Genomic DNA, 19,645 nt, shown 5'->3' with positions numbered 1-19,645 from the left:
GATCGCTCTTCCCTGAAGAAGCTGGGATGCATGAAACAATACCAACCGAATTGCCCTCAATTCGAGAATATTGATGTGAACCTGGGCTTCCTGCCAGGACCAACGACCCTGAAATGAATGACCCATGACCACCGCTCCCCAGCCTCTGGTGCTGGCATCGGTTGTCACCAATGTCCAATCCGTAGGACCGAATTGGCGACCCTCTGACAGATGGTCCCTGTCCAACCACCACAGCAAGGACAGCCTCGTACTGGGCTTCAGCCTTATCCGTTTTTTCATGTGGAGGTGAGACCCCGACCACTGGGAAAGGATATCCAACTGGAACTCCCTGGATCGGAACCTCCCGTATTGTAGGGCTTCGAACGAGGATACCATCTTCCCCAGAAGCTTGATGGCCAGATGAACTGTTAAGAATTTCTCTTCCAGTACCCGCTTCACCATTGTCTGCAGGGACAAGATCTTCTCCCGAGGAAGATAAATCCTCTGTTGGACCGTGTCCAATAACAGCCCTAGGAACACCAGGGTCTGTGTCGGATGCAACTGAGACTTCGGGAAATTTATTATCCACCCGTGCTGTATCAGAAAACGGTAAGTGAGTAAAGAATCTGACATCAACTTCTCCTTCGATGGAGCCTTGATCAGTAGATCGTCCAAATATGGTATGATCACAATCCCTTGCCGACGAAGCGCTGCCACCATGCAGGCCATTATCTTTGTGAAAATCCGAGGCGCAGACGACAGGCCGAATGGGAGAGCGCGAAACTGGAAATGAGTTTCCTGAATAGCGAACCGAAGAAACTGCTGATGATGTTCCCAAATGGGAATGTGGAGATAAGCATCTCTTATATCCAGGGACATCAAAAATTCCCCTGGCTCTAGACTTGCCACTACCGACCGCACTGATTCCATTTTGAATCTGCGGTACAAAATTAACTGATTTAAGCTCTTTAGGTTGAGAACTGGTCGAAACGTCCCATTTGTTTTGGGCACTAGAAATAGATTCGAATAAAATCCTAGCCCCCGTTGATCTGCTGGAACTGTCACAATTACCCTTGATTGTACCAGTTTTTCTACTGCCAGCTTGAGAGCTTCTCTCTTTTGCTCTCTTAACGGGAGACCTGTAGAAAAAAATTTTTTGGGAGGGAACGCTGTAAGCTCCAGTCCATAACCCTCTGAAATAACTTGGAGAATCCAAGGATCTATACAAACCTGCTGCCAAACTCCTACGAATGACAACAGCCTTGCACCCACCTGGGAACTCCCCAGATGGTCGGGCAACCCGTCATGCAACGGGCTTCTCAGGGGGCTTCTGCTCCTGACGGCGAGCTGAGGGCGCTGCAGGCAAAGACACGGCTGCTCCTCTGCCGCGTTTACCTCTGAAGGCAGAAAACCCTCTGCCTCTACCTCTGTTCGCCCCTGCACCTCGAAAGGCCCGAAAGGAAGGACCCCCATAAGGTCTCTTGGAAGCTGGTGCCTGAGTCGGCAAAAAAGTCGACTTCCCACCTGTGGCCTGGGAAATTAATTTGTCTAACTCAGGACCGAACAAAATTTCTCCATTAAATGGAAGAGCCTCCACTGCCTTTTTAATCTCTGCTTCCGCTTGCCAAGAACGGAGCCACAGAGAACGCCTGGCCAGCACCGAGGATGCAGAAATCTTGGCACCTAAGGTAGCTGAATCCGTGGCGGCCTCCACCAAATATCCAGCTGCATCCTGGATATACTCAGCCAAAGGTATCAGCTCCGATCTAGGCCTATCACCTTTCAGGCCCGCCGCCAATTGGGCTGCCCATTTCTCAACCGCCTTACTCACCCACGCTCCCGCCAAAGCGGGTCTTAGGAGAAAACCAGAGGCTGAGTAAATAGACTTCAGAGTAGACTCCAGTCTACGATCTGGAGCTTCCTTTAGCGCCACAGCCCCTGGAATAGGAAGGGTTGTGCGTTTTGACAGCCTGGACACAGATGTATCCGCCGGAGGCGGGGATTCCCATCTATTCCTAGAATCCTGTGCAAAGGGATACAAAATTTTAAACCTCCTGGAAACTTGGAACCTTTTATCTGGAGACTGCCAAGCCTCCAATAAAATTCTATCCAGTTCAGGAGATTCAGGAAAATAAACCTGACGTTTAGGAATCTTCCCAAAAATGGACACCGGAGCCGGGATCTCTGGATCAGAGACTTCCAAGGTCTCTTTTACTGTCATTATAAGAGCGTCCATGCCCTGAGGATCCTCCTCAATAAATTCCTCCACTGGAGCCTCAAAGTATTCTCCAGCAACTTCACCCTCTTCAGCCGAGGAATTATCCTCATCTGACTGAAATAAAACCTCAGCCCTCCTAATCCTAGGAGAGCCCTGAGAAACAGAGGGAAAAGATCTTGCTAAAGAATCTACTGACCTCAAAAGAGATGTCGCCCAGGGAGGCTCGGCTGATGATAGGGACTGTATCTGAGTATGCAGAACTTCTCTTTCTCTGCGAGACGCTGCCAGTTCTGCTGTTAGATTTGCCAGAACTGCAGTTAAGTCCGACGTCTGCTGATGCATACCTGCAGACTGCGGTGCATTATAACATGACTCACAAACAGACACACCTTCTAGATGCTGTTTAAACTGCACCTTGCATTTCTTACATGTATAACGCTTGAGAGAAGCCTTAGAAGCCCTCCTTTCAGCCATGATCATTCACAGTGCACACCCACAGTGAATCTATGCTGTGTCTGTCAGGGAACAGGTGAGAAGCTCCAGCAACCCTGCTTTTTCTTCCACCCCCCAGTCCAACTCCCCAGACCACAATACCTTTCTTGGGGATGGGAGAAGGACAAACGAATCATACAGCGCAGGTACCCTGCCACTGGGAGCTGCCGCTGCTGAGGAGACCAGACACCGCTTATCGACTGTATGCTACGCCGACCAGAAGGCAGACTCACTTCAGTGAACTGCCCTTCCGGCTTTAAGGCCTACCTGTTTCCAGCCAGCCGTCCGCCCTGTAAACCTCCCCTCCGGGAACAGTGCACACGGAACCAAGACGCCGGCCAGAACCTACACACGCTCAGGTAAGCGTGCCCCGCATATCAGTCATGCCGCTGCTCGCCCCCAATTAGTTGGAACAGGGCCCGGGTGCTGCCTATATCCCAGCAATGCCAGGACCACACCAAAAAATAAAACTCCTATAAGGGGTGTGTGGGATAGCCTATGGGACCGTAACGCAAGCCGCGTGCAGCTGCGGCGGTCCCCCGGGATTTCTTCAAAAGATAACTCCGGTGGCCGAGTCCAGGAGGTGCCCTGCAAGCAGCGCCGACCTGGCTCCCCCCTAAGGTACCGTAGACTATTGCTACAAAAATAAAAATAAAATAAAAAATCTTCGGTCTCCTGAGAGACGTGGCCGGGACTCCTCCGGACACTTTTTTCCAAAGACTGGAGTCTGATGGGGAATGGGAGGGGAAGTAGCCAGCAGGACAGATTTTCTTAAAGTGCCGGCTCCTCCAGACCACATCCCAATCCCCATGGTATAAGGCAGTGTCCCCTGCTGGATGTGGGAGAAAATGTATTACTGAGTTGAAAGAAGTGGATTCTGGTGCATGGTTTTGAAACCGCAGTCAGAAAAAAAATCACATCCATATCAACATTTTTATAACCCCCGGGGCTGTCGTTTTGGTCAAAAAATGAAAATTCTAAAAGTTCCGGTTTTTCTGCTTTAAACTCTAGGTACACATCCAAAATGTATTACTGAGTTGAAAGAAGTGGATTCTGGTGCATGGTTTTGAAACCGCAGTCAGAAAAAAAATCACATCCATATCAACATTTTTATAACCCCCGGGGCTGTCCTTTTTTTCAAAAAATGAAAATTCTAAAAGTTACGGTTTTTCTGCTTTAAACTCTAGGTACACATCCAAAATGTATTACTGAGTTGAAAGAAGTGGATTCTGGTGCATGGTTTTGAAACCGCAGTCAGAAAAAAAATCGCTTCCATATCAACATTTTTATAACCCCTGGGGCTGTCCTTTTTTTTAAAAAAAATGAAAATTCTAAAAGTTCCAGTTTTTCTGCTTTAAACTCTAGGTACACATCCAAAATGTATTACTGAGTTGAAAGAAGTGGATTCTGGTGCATGGTTTTGAAACCGCAGTCAGAAAAAAAATCGCTTCCATATCAACATTTTTATAACCCCTGGGGCTGTCCTTTTTTTTTCAAAAAATGAAAATTCTAAAAGTTCCGGTTTTTCTGCTTTAAACTCTAGGTACACATCCAAAATGTATTACTGAGTTGAAAGAAGTGGATTCTGGTGCATGGTTTTGAAACCGCAGTCAGAAAAAAAATCACATCCATATCAACATTTTTATAACCCCCGGGGCTGTCGTTTTGGTCAAAAAATGAAAATTCTAAAAGTTCCTGTTTTTCTGCTTTAAATTCTAGGTACACATCCAAAATGTATTACTGAGTTGAAAGAAGTGGATTCTGGTGCATGGTTTTGAAACCGCAGTCAGAAAAAAAATCACATCCATATCAACATTTTTATAACCCCCGGGGCTTTCGTTTTGGTCAAAAAATGAAAATTCTAAAAGTTCCGGTTTTTCTGCTTTAAACTCTAGGTACACATCCAAAATGTATTACTGAGTTGAAAGAAGTGGATTCTGGTGCATGGTTTTGAAACCGCAGTCAGAAAAAAAATCACATCTATATCAACATTTTTATAATCCCCGGGGCTGTCGTTTTGGTCAAAAAATGAAAATTCTAAAAGTTCCTGTTTTTCTGCTTTAAACTCTAGGTACACATCCAAAATGTATTACTGAGTTGAAAGAAGTGGATTCTGGTGCATGGTTTTGAAACCGCAGTCAGAAAAAAAATCGCATCCATATCAACATTTTTATAACCCCCGGGGCTGTCCTTTTTTTTCAAAAAATGAAAATTCTAAAAGTTCCGGTTTTTCTTCTTTAAACTCTAGGTACACATCCAAAATGTATTACTGAGTTGAAAGAAGTGGATTCTGGTGCATGGTTTTGAAACCGCAGTCAGAAAAAAAATCACATCCATATCAACATTTTTATAACCCCCGGGGCTGTCGTTTTGGTCAAAAAATGAAAATTCTAAAAGTTCCTGTTTTTCTGCTTTAAACTCTAGGTACACATCCAAAATGTATTACTGAGTTGAAAGAAGTGGATTCTGGTGCATGGTTTTGAAACCGCAGTCAGAAAAAAAATCACATCCATATCAACATTTTTATAACCCCCGGGGCTTTCGTTTTGGTCAAAAAATGAAAATTCTAAAAGTTCCGGTTTTTCTGCTTTAAACTCTAGGTACACATCCAAAATGTATTACTGAGTTGAAAGAAGTGGATTCTGGTGCATGGTTTTGAAACCGCAGTCAGAAAAAAAATCGCTTCCATATCAACATTTTTATAACCCCTGGGGCTGTCCTTTTTTTTAAAAAAAATGAAAATTCTAAAAGTTCCAGTTTTTCTGCTTTAAACTCTAGGTACACATCCAAAATGTATTACTGAGTTGAAAGAAGTGGATTCTGGTGCATGGTTTTGAAACCGCAGTCAGAAAAAAAATCGCTTCCATATCAACATTTTTATAACCCCTGGGGCTGTCCTTTTTTTTTCAAAAAATGAAAATTCTAAAAGTTCCGGTTTTTCTGCTTTAAACTCTAGGTACACATCCAAAATGTATTACTGAGTTGAAAGAAGTGGATTCTGGTGCATGGTTTTGAAACCGCAGTCAGAAAAAAAATCACATCCATATCAACATTTTTATAACCCCCGGGGCTGTCGTTTTGGTCAAAAAATGAAAATTCTAAAAGTTCCTGTTTTTCTGCTTTAAATTCTAGGTACACATCCAAAATGTATTACTGAGTTGAAAGAAGTGGATTCTGGTGCATGGTTTTGAAACCGCAGTCAGAAAAAAAATCACATCCATATCAACATTTTTTAACCCCCGGGGCTTTCGTTTTGGTCAAAAAATGAAAATTCTAAAAGTTCCGGTTTTTCTGCTTTAAACTCTAGGTACACATCCAAAATGTATTACTGAGTTGAAAGAAGTGGATTCTGGTGCATGGTTTTGAAACCGCAGTCAGAAAAAAAATCACATCTATATCAACATTTTTATAATCCCCGGGGCTGTCGTTTTGGTCAAAAAATGAAAATTCTAAAAGTTCCGGTTTTTCTTCTTTAAACTCTAGGTACACATCCAAAATGTATTACTGAGTTGAAAGAAGTGGATTCTGGTGCATGGTTTTGAAACCGCAGTCAGAAAAAAAATCACATCCATATCAACATTTTTATAACCCCCGGGGCTGTCGTTTTGGTCAAAAAATGAAAATTCTAAAAGTTCCTGTTTTTCTGCTTTAAACTCTAGGTACACATCCAAAATGTATTACTGAGTTGAAAGAAGTGGATTCTGGTGCATGGTTTTGAAACCGCAGTCAGAAAAAAAATCACATCCATATCAACATTTTTATAACCCCCGGGGCTTTCGTTTTGGTCAAAAAATGAAAATTCTAAAAGTTCCGGTTTTTCTGCTTTAAACTCTAGGTACACATCCAAAATGTATTACTGAGTTGAAAGAAGTGGATTCTGGTGCATGGTTTTGAAACCGCAGTCAGAAAAAAAATCACATCTATATCAACATTTTTATAATCCCCGGGGCTGTCGTTTTGGTCAAAAAATGAAAATTCTAAAAGTTCCTGTTTTTCTGCTTTAAACTCTAGGTACACATCCAAAATGTATTACTGAGTTGAAAGAAGTGGATTCTGGTGCATGGTTTTGAAACCGCAGTCAGAAAAAAAATCGCATCCATATCAACATTTTTATAACCCCCGGGGCTGTCCTTTTTTTTTCAAAAAATGAAAATTCTAAAAGTTCCGGTTTTTCTTCTTTAAACTCTAGGTACACATCCAAAATGTATTACTGAGTTGAAAGAAGTGGATTCTGGTGCATGGTTTTGAAACCGCAGTCAGAAAAAAAATCACATCCATATCAACATTTTTATAACCCCCGGGGCTGTCGTTTTGGTCAAAAAATGAAAATTCTAAAAGTTCCTGTTTTTCTGCTTTAAACTCTAGGTACACATCCAAAATGTATTACTGAGTTGAAAGAAGTGGATTCTGGTGCATGGTTTTGAAACCGCAGTCAGAAAAAAAATCACATCCATATCAACATTTTTATAACCCCCGGGGCTTTCGTTTTGGTCAAAAAATGAAAATTCTAAAAGTTCCGGTTTTTCTGCTTTAAACTCTAGGTACACATCCAAAATGTATTACTGAGTTGAAAGAAGTGGATTCTGGTGCATGGTTTTGAAACCGCAGTCAGAAAAAAAATCACATCTATATCAACATTTTTATAATCCCCGGGGCTGTCGTTTTGGTCAAAAAATGAAAATTCTAAAAGTTCCTGTTTTTCTGCTTTAAACTCTAGGTACACATCCAAAATGTATTACTGAGTTGAAAGAAGTGGATTCTGGTGCATGGTTTTGAAACCGCAGTCAGAAAAAAAATCGCATCCATATCAACATTTTTATAACCCCCGGGGCTGTCCTTTTTTTTCAAAAAATGAAAATTCTAAAAGTTCCGGTTTTTCTTCTTTAAACTCTAGGTACACATCCAAAATGTATTACTGAGTTGAAAGAAGTGGATTCTGGTGCATGGTTTTGAAACCGCAGTCAGAAAAAAATCACATCCATATCAACATTTTTATAACCCCCGGGGCTGTCGTTTTGGTCAAAAAATGAAAATTCGAAAAATTCCTGTTTTTCTGCTTTAAACTCTAGGTACACATCCAAAATGTATTACTGAGTTGAAAGAAGTGGATTCTGGTGCATGGTTTTGAAACCGCAGTCAGAAAAAAAATCGCATCCATATCAACATTTTTATAACCCCCGGGGCTGTCCTTTTTTTTCAAAAAATGAAAATTCTAAAAGTTCCGGTTTTTCTTCTTTAAACTCTAGGTACACATCCAAAATGTATTACTGAGTTGAAAGAAGTGGATTCTGGTGCATGGTTTTGAAACCGCAGTCAGAAAAAAAATCACATCCATATCAACATTTTTATAACCCCCGGGGCTGTCGTTTTGGTCAAAAAATCAAAATTCGAAAAATTCCTGTTTTTCTGCTTTAAACTCTAGGTACACATCCAAAATGTATTACTGAGTTGAAAGAAGTGGATTCTGGTGCATGGTTTTGAAACCGCAGTCAGAAAAAAAATCACATCCATATCAACATTTTTATAACCCCCGGGGCTGTCGTTTTGGTCAAAAAATGAAAATTCTAAAAGTTCCGTTTTTTCTGCTTTAAACTCTAGGTACACATCCAAAATGTATTACTGAGTTGAAAGAAGTGGATTCTGGTGCATGGTTTTGAAACCGCAGTCAGAAAAAAAATCACATCCATATCAACATTTTTATAACCCCCGGGGCTGTCGTTTTGGTCAAAAAATCAAAATTCGAAAAATTCCTGTTTTTCTGCTTTAAACTCTAGGTACACATCCAAAATGTATTACTGAGTTGAAAGAAGTGGATTCTGGTGCATGGTTTTGAAACCGCAGTCAAAAAAAAAATCACATCCATATCAACATTTTTATAACCCCCGGGGCTGTCGTTTTGGTCAAAAAATGAAAATTCTAAAAGTTCCGTTTTTTCTGCTTTAAACTCTAGGTACACATCCAAAATGTATTACTGAGTTGAAAGAAGTGGATTCTGGTGCATGGTTTTTGAAACCGCAGTCAGAAAAAAAATCACATCCATATCAACATTTTTATAACCCCTGGGGCTGTCGTTTTGGTCAAAAAATGAAAATTCTAAAAGTTCCTGTTTTTCTGCTTTAAACTCTAGGTACACATCCAAAATGTATTACTGAGTTGAAAGAAGTGGATTATGGTGCATGGTTTTGAAACCGCAGTCAGAAAAAAAGTCACATCCATATCAACATTTTTATAACCCCCGGGGCTGTCGTTTTGGTCAAAAAATGAAAATTCTAAAAGTTCCGGTTTTTCTGCTTTAAACTCTAGGTACACATCCAAAATGTATTACTGAGTTGAAAGAAGTGGATTCTGGTGCATGGTTTTGAAACCGCAGTCAGAAAAAAAATCGCTTCCATATCAACATTTTTATAACCCCTGGGGCTGTCCTTTTTTTTTTCAAAAAATGAAAATTCTAAAAGTTCCGGTTTTTCTGCTTTAAACTCTAGGTACACATCCAAAATGTATTACTGAGTTGAAAGAAGTGGATTCTGGTGCATGGTTTTGAAACCGCAGTCAGAAAAAAAATCACATCCATATCAACATTTTTATAACCCCCGGGGCTGTCGTTTTGGTCAAAAAATGAAAATTCCAAAAGTTCCTGTTTTTCTGCTTTAAATTCTAGGTACACATCCAAAATGTATTACTGAGTTTAAAGAAGTGGATTCTGGTGCATGGTTTTGAAACCGCAGTCAGAAAAAAAATCACATCCATATCAACATTTTTATAACCCCCGGGGCTTTCGTTTTGGTCAAAAAATGAAAATTCTAAAAGTTCCGGTTTTTCTGCTTTAAACTCTAGGTACACATCCAAAATGTATTACTGAGTTGAAAGAAGTGGATTCTGGTGCATGGTTTTGAAACCGCAGTCAGAAAAAAAATCACATCTATATCAACATTTTTATAATCCCCGGGGCTGTCGTTTTGGTCAAAAAATGAAAATTCTAAAAGTTCCTGTTTTTCTGCTTTAAACTCTAGGTACACATCCAAAATGTATTACTGAGTTGAAAGAAGTGGATTCTGGTGCATGGTTTTGAAACCGCAGTCAGAAAAAAAATCGCATCCATATCAACATTTTTATAACCCCCGGGGCTGTCCTTTTTTTTCAAAAAATGAAAATTCTAAAAGTTCCGGTTTTTCTTCTTTAAACTCTAGGTACACATCCAAAATGTATTACTGAGTTGAAAGAAGTGGATTCTGGTGCATGGTTTTGAAACCGCAGTCAGAAAAAAAATCACATCCATATCAACATTTTTATAACCCCCGGGGCTGTCGTTTTGGTCAAAAAATGAAAATTCTAAAAGTTCCTGTTTTTCTGCTTTAAACTCTAGGTACACATCCAAAATGTATTACTGAGTTGAAAGAAGTGGATTCTGGTGCATGGTTTTGAAACCGCAGTCAGAAAAAAAATCACATCCATATCAACATTTTTATAACCCCCGGGGCTTTCGTTTTGGTCAAAAAATGAAAATTCTAAAAGTTCCGGTTTTTCTGCTTTAAACTCTAGGTACACATCCAAAATGTAATACTGAGTTGAAAGAAGTGGATTCTGGTGCATGGTTTTGAAACCGCAGTCAGAAAAAAAATCACATCTATATCAACATTTTTATAATCCCCGGGGCTGTCGTTTTGGTCAAAAAATGAAAATTCTAAAAGTTCCTGTTTTTCTGCTTTAAACTCTAGGTACACATCCAAAATGTATTACTGAGTTGAAAGAAGTGGATTCTGGTGCATGGTTTTGAAACCGCAGTCAGAAAAAAAATCGCATCCATATCAACATTTTTATAACCCCCGGGGCTGTCCTTTTTTTTTCAAAAAATGAAAATTCTAAAAGTTCCGGTTTTTCTTCTTTAAACTCTAGGTACACATCCAAAATGTATTACTGAGTTGAAAGAAGTGGATTCTGGTGCATGGTTTTGAAACCGCAGTCAGAAAAAAAATCACATCCATATCAACATTTTTATAACCCCCGGGGCTGTCGTTTTGGTCAAAAAATGAAAATTCTAAAAGTTCCGGTTTTTCTGCTTTAAACTCTAGGTACACATCCAAAATGTATTACTGAGTTGAAAGAAGTGGATTATGGTGCATGGTTTTGAAACCGCAGTCAGAAAAAAAATCACATCCATATCAACATTTTTATAACCCCCGGGGCTGTCGTTTTGGTCAAAAAATGAAAATTCTAAAAGTTCCTGTTTTTTTGCTTTAAACTCTAGGTACACATCCAAAATGTATTACTGAGTTGAAAGAAGTGGATTCTGGTGCATGGTTTTGAAACCGCAGTCAGAAAAAAAATCACATCCATATCAACATTTTTATAACCCCCGGGGCTGTCGTTTTGGTCAAAAAATCAAAATTCGAAAAATTCCTGTTTTTCTGCTTTAAACTCTAGGTACACATCCAAAATGTATTACTGAGTTGAAAGAAGTGGATTCTGGTGCATGGTTTTGAAACCGCAGTCAGAAAAAAAATCACATCCATATCAACATTTTTATAACCCCCGGGGCTGTCGTTTTGGTCAAAAAATGAAAATTCTAAAAGTTCCGTTTTTTCTGCTTTAAACTCTAGGTACACATCCAAAATGTATTACTGAGTTGAAAGAAGTGGATTCTGGTGCATGGTTTTGAAACCGCAGTCAGAAAAAAAATCACATCCATATCAACATTTTTATAACCCCTGGGGCTGTCGTTTTGGTCAAAAAATGAAAATTCTAAAAGTTCCTGTTTTTCTGCTTTAAACTCTAGGTACACATCCAAAATGTATTACTGAGTTGAAAGAAGTGGATTCTGGTGCATGGTTTTGAAACCGCAGTAAGGAAAAAAAATCACATCCATATCAACATGTTTATAATCCCCGGGGCTGTCGTTTTGGTCAAAAAATGAAAATTCTAAAAGTTCCTGTTTTTCTGCTTTAAACTCTAGGTACACATCCAAAATGTATTACTGAGTTGAAAGAAGTGGATTCTGGAGCATGGTTTTGAAACCGCAGTCAGAAAAAAAATCACATCCATATCAACATTTTTATAACCCCCGGGGCTGTCGTTTTGGTCAAAAAATGAAAATTCTAAAAGTTCCGGTTTTTCTGCTTTAAACTCTAGGTACACATCCAAAATGTATTACTGAGTTGAAAGAAGTGGATTATGGTGCATGGTTTTGAAACCGCAGTCAGAAAAAAAATCACATCCATATCAACATTTTTATAACCCCCGGGGCTGTCGTTTTGGTCAAAAAATGAAAATTCTAAAAGTTCCTGTTTTTTTGCTTTAAACTCTAGGTACACATCCAAAATGTATTACTGAGTTGAAAGAAGTGGATTCTGGTGCATGGTTTTGAAACCGCAGTCAGAAAAAAAATCACATCCATATCAACATTTTTATAACCCCCGGGGCTGTCGTTTTGGTCAAAAAATCAAAATTCGAAAAATTCCTGTTTTTCTGCTTTAAACTCTAGGTACACATCCAAAATGTATTACTGAGTTGAAAGAAGTGGATTCTGGTGCATGGTTTTGAAACCGCAGTCAGAAAAAAAATCACATCCATATCAACATTTTTATAACCCCCGGGGCTGTCGTTTTGGTCAAAAAATGAAAATTCTAAAAGTTCCGTTTTTTCTGCTTTAAACTCTAGGTACACATCCAAAATGTATTACTGAGTTGAAAGAAGTGGATTCTGGTGCATGGTTTTGAAACCGCAGTCAGAAAAAAAATCACATCCATATCAACATTTTTATAACCCCTGGGGCTGTCGTTTTGGTCAAAAAATGAAAATTCTAAAAGTTCCTGTTTTTCTGCTTTAAACTCTAGGTACACATCCAAAATGTATTACTGAGTTGAAAGAAGTGGATTCTGGTGCATGGTTTTGAAACCGCAGTAAGGAAAAAAAATCACATCCATATCAACATGTTTATAATCCCCGGGGCTGTCGTTTTGGTCAAAAAATGAAAATTCTAAAAGTTCCTGTTTTTCTGCTTTAAACTCTAGGTACACATCCAAAATGTATTACTGAGTTGAAAGAAGTGGATTCTGGAGCATGGTTTTGAAACCGCAGTCAGAAAAAAAATCACATCCATATCAACATTTTTATAACCCCCGGGGCTGTCGTTTTGGTCAAAAAAATCGCTTCCATATCAACATTTTTATAACCCCTGGGGCTGTCCTTTTTTTTCAAAAAATGAAAATTCTAAAAGTTCCGGTTTTTCTGCTTTAAACTCTAGGTACACATCCAAAATGTATTACTGAGTTGAAAGAAGTGGATTCTGGTGCATGGTTTTGAAACCGCAGTCAGAAAAAAAATCACATCCATATCAACATTTTTATAACCCCCGGGGCTGTCGTTTTGATCAAAAAATGAAAATTCTAAAAGTTCCTGTTTTTCTGCTTTAAACTCTAGGTACACATCCAAAATGTATTACTGAGTTGAAAGAAGTGGATTCTGGTGCATGGTTTTGAAACCGCAGTCAGAAAAAAAAATCACATCCATATCAACATTTTTATAACCCCCGGGGCCGTCGTTTTGGTCAAAAAATGAAAATTCTAAAAGTTCCGGTTTTTCTGCTTTAAACTCTAGATACACATCCAAAATGTATTACTGAGTTGAAAGAAGTGGATTCTGGTGCATGGTTTTGAAACCGCAGTCAGAAAAAAATCACATCTATATCAACATTTTTATAACCCCCGGGGCTGTCGTTTTGGTCAAAAAATGAAAATTCTAAAAGTTCCTGTTTTTTTGCTTTAAACTCTAGGTACACATCCAAAATGTATTACTGAGTTGAAAGAAGTGGATTCTGGTGCATGGTTTTGAAACCGCAGTCAGAAAAAAAATCGCTTCCATATCAACATTTTTATAACCCCTGGGGCTGTCCTTTTTTTTTTCAAAAAATGAAAATTCTAAAAGTTCCGGTTTTTCTGCTTTAAACTCTAGGTACACATCCAAAATGTATTACTGAGTTGAAAGAAGTGGATTCTGGTGCATGGTTTTGAAACCGCAGTCAGAAAAAAATCACATCTATATCAACATTTTTATAACCCCCGGGGCTGTCGTTTTGGTCAAAAAATGAAAATTCTAAAAGTTCCTGTTTTTTTGCTTTAAACTCTAGGTACACATCCAAAATGTATTACTGAGTTGAAAGAAGTGGATTCTGGTGCATGGTTTTGAAACCGCAGTCAGAAAAAAAATCGCTTCCATATCAACATTTTTATAACCCCTGGGGCTGTCCTTTTTTTTTCAAAAAATGAAAATTCTAAAAGTTCCGGTTTTTCTGCTTTAAACTCTAGGTACACATCCAAAATGTATTACTGAGTTGAAAGAAGTGGATTCTGGTGCATGGTTTTGAAACCGCAGTCAGAAAAAAAATCACATCCATATCAACATTTTTATAACCCCCGGGGCTGTCGTTTTGATCAAAAAATGAAAATTCTAAAAGTTCCTGTTTTTCTGCTTTAAACTCTAGGTACACATCCAAAATGTATTACTGAGTTGAAAGAAGTGGATTCTGGTGCATGGTTTTGAAACCGCAGTCAGAAAAAAAAATCACATCCATATCAACATTTTTATAACCCCGGGGCTGTCGTTTTGGTCAAAAAATGAAAATTCTAAAAGTTCCGGTTTTTCTGCTTTAAACTCTAGGTACACATCCAAAATGTATTACTGAGTTGAAAGAAGTGGATTCTGGTGCATGGTTTTGAAACCGCAGTAAGGAAAAAATCACATCTATATCAACATTTTTATAACCCCCGGGGCTGTCGTTTTGGTCAAAAAATGAAAATTCTAAAAGTTCCTGTTTTTTTGCTTTAAACTCTAGGTACACATCCAAAATGTATTACTGAGTTGAAAGAAGTGGATTCTGGTGCATGGTTTTGAAACCGCAGTCAGAAAAAAAATCGCTTCCATATCAACATTTTTATAACCCCTGGGGCTGTCCTTTTTTTTTTCAAAAAATGAAAATTCTAAAAGTTCCGGTTTTTCTGCTTTAAACTCTAGGTACACATCCAAAATGTATTACTGAGTTGAAAGAAGTGGATTCTGGTGCATGGTTTTGAAACCGCAGTCAGAAAAAAAATCACATCCATATCAACATTTTTATAACCCCTGGGGCTGTCGTTTTGGTCAAAAAATGAAAATTCTAAAAGTTCCTGTTTTTCTGCTTTAAACTCTAGGTACACATCCAAAATGTATTACTGAGTTGAAAGAAGTGGATTCTGGTGCATGGTTTTGAAACCGCAGTAAGGAAAAAAAATCACATCCATATCAACATGTTTATAATCCCCGGGGCTGTCGTTTTGGTCAAAAAATGAAAATTCTAAAAGTTCCTGTTTTTCTGCTTTAAACTCTAGGTACACATCCAAAATGTATTACTGAGTTGAAAGAAGTGGATTCTGGAGCATGGTTTTGAAACCGCAGTCAGAAAAAAAATCACATCCATATCAACATTTTTATAACCCCCGGGGCTGTCGTTTTGGTCAAAAAAATCGCTTCCATATCAACATTTTTATAACCCCTGGGGCTGTCCTTTTTTTTCAAAAAATGAAAATTCTAAAAGTTCCGGTTTTTCTGCTTTAAACTCTAGGTACACATCCAAAATGTATTACTGAGTTGAAAGAAGTGGATTCTGGTGCATGGTTTTGAAACCGCAGTCAGAAAAAAAATCACATCCATATCAACATTTTTATAACCCCCGGGGCTGTCGTTTTGATCAAAAAATGAAAATTCTAAAAGTTCCTGTTTTTCTGCTTTAAACTCTAGGTACACATCCAAAATGTATTACTGAGTTGAAAGAAGTGGATTCTGGTGCATGGTTTTGAAACCGCAGTCAGAAAAAAAAATCACATCCATATCAACATTTTTATAACCCCCGGGGCCGTCGTTTTGGTCAAAAAATGAAAATTCTAAAAGTTCCGGTTTTTCTGCTTTAAACTCTAGATACACATCCAAAATGTATTACTGAGTTGAAAGAAGTGGATTCTGGTGCATGGTTTTGAAACCGCAGTCAGAAAAAAATCACATCTATATCAACATTTTTATAACCCCCGGGGCTGTCGTTTTGGTCAAAAAATGAAAATTCTAAAAGTTCCTGTTTTTTTGCTTTAAACTCTAGGTACACATCCAAAATGTATTACTGAGTTGAAAGAAGTGGATTCTGGTGCATGGTTTTGAAACCGCAGTCAGAAAAAAAATCGCTTCCATATCAACATTTTTATAACCCCTGGGGCTGTCCTTTTTTTTTTCAAAAAATGAAAATTCTAAAAGTTCCGGTTTTTCTGCTTTAAACTCTAGGTACACATCCAAAATGTATTACTGAGTTGAAAGAAGTGGATTCTGGTGCATGGTTTTGAAACCGCAGTCAGAAAAAAATCACATCTATATCAACATTTTTATAACCCCCGGGGCTGTCGTTTTGGTCAAAAAATGAAAATTCTAAAAGTTCCTGTTTTTTTGCTTTAAACTCTAGGTACACATCCAAAATGTATTACTGAGTTGAAAGAAGTGGATTCTGGTGCATGGTTTTGAAACCGCAGTCAGAAAAAAAATCGCTTCCATATCAACATTTTTATAACCCCTGGGGCTGTCCTTTTTTTTCAAAAAATGAAAATTCTAAAAGTTCCGGTTTTTCTGCTTTAAACTCTAGGTACACATCCAAAATGTATTACTGAGTTGAAAGAAGTGGATTCTGGTGCATGGTTTTGAAACCGCAGTCAGAAAAAAAATCACATCCATATCAACATTTTTATAACCCCCGGGGCTGTCGTTTTGATCAAAAAATGAAAATTCTAAAAGTTCCTGTTTTTCTGCTTTAAACTCTAGGTACACATCCAAAATGTATTACTGAGTTGAAAGAAGTGGATTCTGGTGCATGGTTTTGAAACCGCAGTCAGAAAAAAAAATCACATCCATATCAACATTTTTATAACCCCGGGGCTGTCGTTTTGGTCAAAAAATGAAAATTCTAAAAGTTCCGGTTTTTCTGCTTTAAACTCTAGATACACATCCAAAATGTATTACTGAGTTGAAAGAAGTGGATTCTGGTGCATGGTTTTGAAACCGCAGTCAGAAAAAAATCACATCTATATCAACATTTTTATAACCCCCGGGGCTGTCGTTTTGGTCAAAAAATGAAAATTCTAAAAGTTCCTGTTTTTCTGCTTTAAACTCTAGGTACACATCCAAAATGTATTACTGAGTTGAAAGAAGTGGATTCTGGTGCATGGTTTTGAAACCGCAGTCAGAAAAAAAATCGCATCCATATCAACATTTTTATAACCCCCGGGGCTGTCCTTTTTTTTTTCAAAAAATGAAAATTCTAAAAGTTCCGGTTTTTCTGCTTTAAACTCTAGGTACACATCCAAAATGTAATACTGAGTTGAAAGAAGTGGATTCTGGTGCATGGTTTTGAAACCGCAGTCAGAAAAAAAATCACATCTATATCAACATTTTTATAATCCCCGGGGCTGTCGTTTTGGTCAAAAAATGAAAATTCTAAAAGTTCCTGTTTTTCTGCTTTAAACTCTAGGTACACATCCAAAATGTATTACTGAGTTGAAAGAAGTGGATTCTGGTGCATGGTTTTGAAACCGCAGTCAGAAAAAAAATCGCATCCATATCAACATTTTTATAACCCCCGGGGCTGTCCTTTTTTTTTCAAAAAATGAAAATTCTAAAAGTTCCGGTTTTTCTTCTTTAAACTCTAGGTACACATCCAAAATGTATTACTGAGTTGAAAGAAGTGGATTCTGGTGCATGGTTTTGAAACCGCAGTCAGAAAAAAAATCACATCCATATCAACATTTTTATAACCCCCGGGGCTGTCGTTTTGGTCAAAAAATGAAAATTCTAAAAGTTCCGGTTTTTCTGCTTTAAACTCTAGGTACACATCCAAAATGTATTACTGAGTTGAAAGAAGTGGATTATGGTGCATGGTTTTGAAACCGCAGTCAGAAAAAAAATCACATCCATATCAACATTTTTATAACCCCCGGGGCTGTCGTTTTGGTCAAAAAATGAAAATTCTAAAAGTTCCTGTTTTTTTGCTTTAAACTCTAGGTACACATCCAAAATGTATTACTGAGTTGAAAGAAGTGGATTCTGGTGCATGGTTTTGAAACCGCAGTCAGAAAAAAAATCACATCCATATCAACATTTTTATAACCCCCGGGGCTGTCGTTTTGGTCAAAAAATCAAAATTCGAAAAATTCCTGTTTTTCTGCTTTAAACTCTAGGTACACATCCAAAATGTATTACTGAGTTGAAAGAAGTGGATTCTGGTGCATGGTTTTGAAACCGCAGTCAGAAAAAAAATCACATCCATATCAACATTTTTATAACCCCCGGGGCTGTCGTTTTGGTCAAAAAATGAAAATTCTAAAAGTTCCGTTTTTTCTGCTTTAAACTCTAGGTACACATCCAAAATGTATTACTGAGTTGAAAGAAGTGGATTCTGGTGCATGGTTTTGAAACCGCAGTCAGAAAAAAAATCACATCCATATCAACATTTTTATAACCCCTGGGGCTGTCGTTTTGGTCAAAAAATGAAAATTCTAAAAGTTCCTGTTTTTCTGCTTTAAACTCTAGGTACACATCCAAAATGTATTACTGAGTTGAAAGAAGTGGATTCTGGTGCATGGTTTTGAAACCGCAGTAAGGAAAAAAAATCACATCCATATCAACATGTTTATAACCCCCGGGGCTGTCGTTTTGGTCAAAAAATGAAAATTCTAAAAGTTCCTGTTTTTCTGCTTTAAACTCTAGGTACACATCCAAAATGTATTACTGAGTTGAAAGAAGTGGATTCTGGAGCATGGTTTTGAAACCGCAGTCAGAAAAAAAATCACATCCATATCAACATTTTTATAACCCCCGGGGCTGTCGTTTTGGTCAAAAAATGAAAATTCTAAAAGTTCCGGTTTTTCTGCTTTAAACTCTAGGTACACATCCAAAATGTATTACTGAGTTGAAAGAAGTGGATTATGGTGCATGGTTTTGAAACCGCAGTCAGAAAAAAAATCACATCCATATCAACATTTTTATAACCCCCGGGGCTGTCGTTTTGGTCAAAAAATGAAAATTCTAAAAGTTCCTGTTTTTTTGCTTTAAACTCTAGGTACACATCCAAAATGTATTACTGAGTTGAAAGAAGTGGATTCTGGTGCATGGTTTTGAAACCGCAGTCAGAAAAAAAATCGCTTCCATATCAACATTTTTATAACCCCTGGGGCTGTCCTTTTTTTTCAAAAAATGAAAATTCTAAAAGTTCCGGTTTTTCTGCTTTAAACTCTAGGTACACATCCAAAATGTATTACTGAGTTGAAAGAAGTGGATTCTGGTGCATGGTTTTGAAACCGCAGTCAGAAAAAAAATCACATCCATATCAACATTTTTATAACCCCCGGGGCTGTCGTTTTGATCAAAAAATGAAAATTCTAAAAGTTCCTGTTTTTCTGCTTTAAACTCTAGGTACACATCCAAAATGTATTACTGAGTTGAAAGAAGTGGATTCTGGTGCATGGTTTTGAAACCGCAGTCAGAAAAAAAAATCACATCCATATCAACATTTTTATAACCCCCGGGGCCGTCGTTTTGGTCAAAAAATGAAAATTCTAAAAGTTCCGGTTTTTCTGCTTTAAACTCTAGATACACATCCAAAATGTATTACTGAGTTGAAAGAAGTGGATTCTGGTGCATGGTTTTGAAACCGCAGTCAGAAAAAAATCACATCTATATCAACATTTTTATAACCCCCGGGGCTGTCGTTTTGGTCAAAAAATGAAAATTCTAAAAGTTCCTGTTTTTTTGCTTTAAACTCTAGGTACACATCCAAAATGTATTACTGAGTTGAAAGAAGTGGATTCTGGTGCATGGTTTTGAAACCGCAGTCAGAAAAAAAATCGCTTCCATATCAACATTTTTATAACCCCTGGGGCTGTCCTTTTTTTTTTC

The sequence above is a fragment of the Crinia signifera genome, chromosome 8 (assembly GCF_055691185.1).
Source record: "Crinia signifera chromosome 8, ASM5569118v1, whole genome shotgun sequence".
NCBI lineage: Eukaryota > Metazoa > Chordata > Amphibia > Anura > Myobatrachidae > Crinia > Crinia signifera.
Note: the sequence above shows the minus strand (reverse complement) of the source record.